This window comes from Rhinopithecus roxellana, chromosome 4, assembly GCF_007565055.1.
Source record: "Rhinopithecus roxellana isolate Shanxi Qingling chromosome 4, ASM756505v1, whole genome shotgun sequence".
NCBI lineage: Eukaryota > Metazoa > Chordata > Mammalia > Primates > Cercopithecidae > Rhinopithecus > Rhinopithecus roxellana.
Genome location: NC_044552.1, coordinates 15587601 through 15594574, shown reverse-complemented (window position 1 = coordinate 15594574; position 6974 = coordinate 15587601). Strand labels below are relative to the sequence as shown.

The window sequence follows — 6974 nt, the reverse complement described above, 5'->3', positions numbered from 1 at the left end:
ATGCTGTAAACAGATGAGGATTTATCTATCTGGGCTTTGTTGCTTTATTATAGAGCACTTCTTAAAGGTCCTAGGGTTTTCAGAAGAGTAAATAAACATTTTCTTCAACTTAAGGTCATCAGTTGCATCATCCCCTAACAGGAGAGGCAGCCTGTCCTTGAAGCTTTGAAGCCAGGGATTAACTCTGTAGTGTGAAAGTCTTAGTTGGTGTCTTCTTCCAATACATGGCTGTTTCTTCTACAATGAAAATCTTCCATTTAATGTAGCCACCTTCATCCATTTTAGTTAAATCTGCTGGATAACTTACTGCAGTTTCTCCATTAGCACTTGCTGCTTCACCTTGCACTTAAGTTATGAAGATGGCTTCTTTCCTTAGACCTCATGAACCAACCTCTGTTGCTTCAAACGTTTCTTCTGCAGCTTCCTTACCTCTCTTGGTCTTCAGAGAATTGAAGAGAGTTAGGGCCTTGCCCTGGATCAGGCTTTGGCCCAGAGAAATGTCATGACAGGTTTGATTTTCTATCCAGACCACTAGAACTTTCTCCATATCAGCAATAAGGCTGTTCTGCTTTCTTATCATCTGTGTGTTCACTAGAGTAGCACTTTTAATTTCCTTCAAGAACTTTTTGCATTCACAACTTGGCTAACTCTCAGGCACAAGAGCCTAGCTTTCCGCTATCTCAGCTTAATCATTTCTACCTTTTGATTTAAAGTAAGAGACATGAAACTCTTCCTTTCATTTGAACACTTAAGAGGCCACTGTAGGGTTATTAATTGGCCTAATTTCAACATCATTGTATCTCAGGGAATAGGAAGGCCCAAGAAAAGGGACAGTGGTGGGAGAACAGCAGGCTGATGAGGGGTCAGAACACACACAGCATTTGTGAATCACATTCATCATCTTATACGGGCACAGTTTGTGGCACCCCAAAACAATTACAATGGTAACACCACAGATCACCAGAACAGATATTATAACGATGGAAAAGTTTGAAATGCTGCAAGAATTGCCAGACTATGACACAGAGACACAAAGTGAGCAAAGGCTGTCGGAAAAATCATGCTGATAGACTTGCCCCACACAGGGTTGCCACAAAACTTCAATCTGTAAGAAACGTACTATCTGCAAAGTGCAATAAAGCAAAGCCCAATAAAACCAGGTTTGGCTGTGAACTCTTTAGCCCCTTCTCAGATGTCCAAGTGAAAAACAATAAATGATAATCCTTTCGTAGTTCATAAGCTGATGGTTGGGTTTTCATGCTCATGTGTAAGATGTGTTCCTTCGTATCTATCAACACAGTACCGGGCTGGTGTGACAACAAATGAGTAAACAGAAGGCACAGGCCCATCGCATTGCATGTCTGGAAAACATTCTCTTCCTATAACCCAGCTAGGGTTCATGTTGATCATTTCACAATCTCATTCAATAGCAGGTAGTGATTTCCAACAACAGAAAGTGCACATTTCCAAGCCACACAGTCAAGGACCTCCACAACCTGGGTTTGGAAACTTGGGGAGAATTGTGTTAAGTGAACAAAAAGGTTAGACATTCTAGGTGGAAGAAATGATACTGGCAAAGGTGTGGTGGTAAGAGGGAAAGGAAAATTCCACAGATGCACAGCCACTGTGGCTGGAGAGGAAGGTTGCTATAGTATACAAGGATTTGGCTTTCCCACAGACTAGGTCCCATCTCTAGGGAATCACTCTCTCCTCTCCCCAACCCATGTGGTCATGCCTGCTTCTCAACTCCTGGCAACTTGGGTTTCTACCACCCGCTAGCACTGCTAACTTACACTGCTTTGTATTGCTAATGATTTTTTCCTATGTGGTGTATCATCCCAGTTCAGTGGTAAATTTCTAAAAGGCAGTGACAGCATCTAGTGTGAAAGTTTACCCGGATCCTGGCTAACATGGTGAAACCCCGTCTCTATTAAAAATACAAAAAATTAGCCGGGCGTGGTGGCGGGCGCCTGTAATCCCAGCTACTCAGGAGGCTGAGGCAGGAGAATCGCTTGAACCCAGGAGGCGGAGGTTGCCGTGTGCCAAGATCATGCCACTGCACTCCAGCCTGGGCTACAGAGCGAGACTCCATTTCAAAAAAAAAAAAAAAAAAAAAAAAAAAAGAAAGAAGAAAGTTAACCTGGAGCAGGCACTTGAAAAGTATAAACAACCGATTCTATCAGAAAACAGAGAGAGGGCACTTAAATTATTAGTAAACAGTTGGATTAAGATCAACCTCCGGAATTTCTGGAAAGGGCTGGTTCACTTAGTTGTAAGTCACTTATGCTGATCAGCAGATGAAGCAATAGAGAGGTTTGTCAACATTACTCAAAATTTAACTTAAAAACCATTCCATCAGTACAATAATTTTAATAATCTGATGGTCCTGAAGTCTTTTTCACACTCAATGACTTTTTTAAAGTTCTTTTTCTCATGTAGAAGACAGGATCAAGCAAACACCTGCGCCTGGTCACATGTGCATTACTGTGTGACTCTACAGTGCCCCACTGAAGCCAGTGTCACTTCCTCCAGGTCCCAGTCAGTCATCTTCCCACATTCAACAGTGCCTTTGGTGCTTTTGTCCAGACCTGTTATGCTGTAATCTTGCAATAACCTTTGGAATTGCCTCTTTTTACTCGATGAAGTCTGCGGTCAAGCAAGGAAAGCTGGTTGTAAATGCAGCATTCAGGGATGTAGGCCAAGTTCATTGCACTAAAGTCCTATCATTGTTAACAAAAACAAAATAATTGCTGCATGTTGACATACCGCAAGCAAGGGATGTAACTAAACTGACATCAGTGGAATGGGGTGGGAGGGCCATGAGATGAGACAATCCCTACATTGCATCAACAACCTCTGTGTCTGCATTTATTCCAGCACCTTCCTTTGAACTCATTATGGTCCTCTCCAGACAACCCTGTCATTATCTCAAGGTTGAACAACTTCTCCTGGAACAGTCTCTCTTCACAATTATGATGCCTCCAGACATTTGAGAGGGAGCCAGTTTCCCTTCAGAATACATTAGTGTGTTTTAAAAGTAAATAAATGTTTATTTTGTCAAGCAATTAATTAAAAACAGCAAAGCAGGTGAAAGAGTGACACAAAGAAAGAATAAGGAGGTGTTTTAAGGAAAATCCTGTGGGAAACTTTAGGCGGAGAGTGACACCCATTCTTTCAGTCATTTGTTTTTAATGCTGAAAGCAGACAAGACATTTTACAATAAATGATATGTGAACTCTAAAAATATTAAGGGAAGGGAAGTAAAAGAGCAAGAGACACGACATGAAAAGGGTGCAAAACTCCTGTCAGAAAACCTAGGCAAAAGGAGTACCAATCTTAGCTCCGTGATCACAATCAGGGACCACCGGGTGAGCTGACCAAAAGCCACAGGAGGGGTTCCCAGCCCTGGCTGTGCCTCAGACTCAAAGGGAGGGAGCAGGCCCGGCGCGGTGGCTCAAGCCTGTAATCCCAGCACTTTGGGAGGCCAAGACGGGCGGATCACGAGGTCAGGAGATCAAGACCATCCTGACTAACATGGTGAAACCCCGTCTCTACTAAAAATACAAAAAACTAGCCGGGCGAGGTGGCGGGCGCCTGTAGTCCCAGCTACTCGGGAGGCTGAGGCAGGAGAATGGCGTGAACCCGGGAGGCGGAGCTTGCAGTGAGCTGAGATCCGGCCACTGCACTCCAGCCCGGGCGACAGAGCAAGACTCCGTCTCAAAAAAAAAAAAAAAAAAAAAAGGAGGGAGCATTTTCAAAGTCTGCTCATCTGACACTACTCAAACGCACTGAACCAAAATCTCTAGGCCTTAGACCAAGACGTCTGTCTAATAAAAGGAAGCGCAAGAAACCATCAAGTGAAACAACCTTTAACTCAAAAAGGAATTTATGACATATGGTTTCTTTTTTAAGCCACTAGACAATGAAACGCACCGTAGTCCATCACATATAAAGAACACCCTCAGAGATGTTTGTCACGTGGCTGTTTCTCACACCAACCCTCAATAAAGGTTGAGGACATAAGGGTACCTTACGGTCGGTGAAAAAACTTTCTCCACAGCCAGCCTTATGCCCATCTCATCAGAGCAAGCATAGGGACTAGACTAGGGAATGGTGGATGGCACGTGCTTTGAGCTTCTTCGCCTAGGCTTGTGGTGAGACTCAAATGAGTAAGGTCATGCACACAGTAGGTAACCAGTAAACATTAGTTGATTGTTGTTATCCTCATTACTTTTTTTTTTTTTTTTTTTTTTTTTGAGACGGAGTCTCACTCTGTCACCCAGGCTGAAGCGCAGTGGCACAATCTCGGCTTACTGCAACCTCCACCTCCTGGGTTCGAGCAGTTCTGTTGCCTCAGCCTCCCGAGTAGTTGGGACTACAGACGCAGGTCACTACTCCCAGCTAATTTTTGTATTTTTAGTAGAGACCGGGTTTCACTACGTTGGCCAGGCTGTTCTCGAACTCCTGATCTTGTGATCTGCCCACCTCGGCCTCCCAAAGTGCTGGGATTACAGTTGTGAGCCATCATCATTACTTTCAGAGACCATTGTTCTTAATGGACTTTGGCAGGAGCCCAACATTTAACATCACTAACAAGAAGCAAACTAAGAGCAAAGCCTGCTTGTGCTATGCCTCCCTTGTACTACCCGCTCCCACAAGGTAAGATCTGGAGTGCCTGCCACACCCTATTTCACTATTCTTCACAACCACCCTATGGGTAGGCACTATTCTTATACGTGACTTATGAGTGGGAAGACCAAGGAACAGACATGTTAAATATTGTCAATGATATGTAGCAGAACTGATCATCTGACTCTAGATTGTGTGACTTCAAATAATATGCTCTTTTTCTTCTTCATACTTTTTTTTTTTTTGAGACAGGATCTTGCTGTGTCATCCAGGCTGCAGTGCAGTGGCATGATCATAGCTCATTGCAGCCTCGACCTCCCAGTCTCCAAGTGATCCTCCTACCTCAGCCTCCTGAGTAGCTGGGACCACAGGCTCCTGCCACCATGTCTGGCTAATTTTTTCTCTTTTTTGGTAGAGATGGTGTCTCACTAAGTTGCCCAAGCTGGTCTCAAACTCCTGGGCTCAAGCGATCCTCCTGCCTCAGCCTCCCAAAGTACTGGAATTACAGGTGTCAGTCACCGCACCTGGCCTGATATGCTCTAAATAACCAGATTTTATACCCCTGTCGGAAAATAAGGACTCTGGCTTGTTAGGAAGGAACCCATAAGTTCCAGGTATTCGGAGGAAAAAAATATCCAAGTTACAGTTTTGTTATAAAAATTAAAGCCTGAGCCACATCCTATCTCATCACAGAAGATGCCCATAGGAGTCCTTGTATATAGGGGACTGTATTCAAAGCAACTTTGCTTTTTTATTTTTTGTTAGGGAAAGTTGGTTTTTTTTTTTTTTTTTTTTTTTTTTTTTGAGACAGAATCTTGCTCTTGCCCAGACTGGAGTGCAATGGCACGATCTCGGTTCACTGCAACCTCCGCCTCCTGAGTTCAAGCAATTCTCCTGCCTCAACCTCACAAATAACTGGGATTACAGGCGCCCACCACCATGCCCAGCTAATTTTCGTATTTTTAGTAAAGACAGAGTTTCACCATGTTGGCCAGGCTGGTCTCGAACTCCTGACCTCGTGATCCGCCCACCTCAGCCTCCCAAAGTGCTGGGATTTCAGGCATGAGCCACCACACCCAACCAAAGCAACTTTGAATGGGGCCAAATACCCAACACATGCACGAGTTTTGCTCTGACCTTGGCCTGGAAGACTTTGGAACAGCCTTTGTCTCCTGCCCACATTTCTGATGACCGGTCAGAAAGCTCAGCTAATTCCTCAGAATCTGTCATCAATAATCTCACAAGGTTCCATTTCTTCAGAACACGACCTATGACATCTTTTTTAAATGTTCTCAATTCCTTTGAAAGGGGGTTCTTGGTCCTATAATCCCAGCACTTTGGGAAGCCTAGACAGGCAGATCACCGGAGATCAGCAGTTCAAGACCAGCCTGGCCAACACGACAAAACGCCATCTCTACTAAAAATACACAAAAATTAGCTGGGCATGATAGTGGGCGCCTGTATTTTCAGCTACTTGGGAGGCTGAGGAAGGAGAATCACTTGAACCCAGGAGGCGGAGGTTACCGGGAGCCGAGATCGCGCCACTGCACTCCAGCCTGGGCAACAGAGAGAGACTCCGTCTCAAAGAATAAAAACAAACCAACAACAAAACAAAACAAAACAAAAATTGGGGGGATTCTTCCCCGGAGTCATTTCTTTTCAAGTTTGTTATTCAAGTGAGTGCAAAGGTTGAGAGTTAAAACTATACAGATGTCACAAGCTGCTGCCCAGACATTACGTGACAGTAAGCTCACACTTGCCACCAGGGCGGCAGCCAGCTTCTGATGGCTCGTGAAATAAAAGCCAAAGGGCATCCCACGGGCAGGTCTCATTTGCTGAGGGTATGAGGAATCGGCTCTATGGCTTTTATTTACACTCACAGGTACCAGTCAGAAACAGAGGGCGCCTCTAGCCGGGACCAACACTTTCAAAGTGTCCTCCTTGGTAGAGACAATGCCCCTCTGGAGAATGAGGACATCTTTAGGACCTTAGAAAGGTGACGTCTGAAGGCCATGGACACTGCGGGACGCTGGGCAGCTGGGCACCCTTGGAACCGAAGCGAGGCAGGAAACCGCAGCTCGTGCTGCTGTTGACGCCAAAGCCGCCTCTCCCCACCCCCTCCCGCTCCCGGGAGAACCGGGCAGAGGGAAAACCTGGAGAGATGGAGCTGGAGTTGAGGAAGGGAGCTTTGGCTAGACCCCGGATGGGCAGGAAGGGGAGAGAAAGACTAAAACTGAGTGCAGCACTGGTTTTAGAAATAACTTTAGGAATAACTGAAAAAAAGCAAAGCTTGAATGTCATCTTGGGGCGTGAGATAACAGCCACAGTCCCTTTTTAATTCTGCT

General features: G+C 45.0%; 1 pseudogene; it reads left to right on the top strand.

The window, feature by feature from the left end:
- Window positions 1-1220: 1220 nt before the first annotated feature.
- LOC115897223 lies at window positions 1221-1318 on the top strand (annotated as a pseudogene).
- The last annotated feature ends 5656 nt before the right edge of the window (window positions 1319-6974 follow it).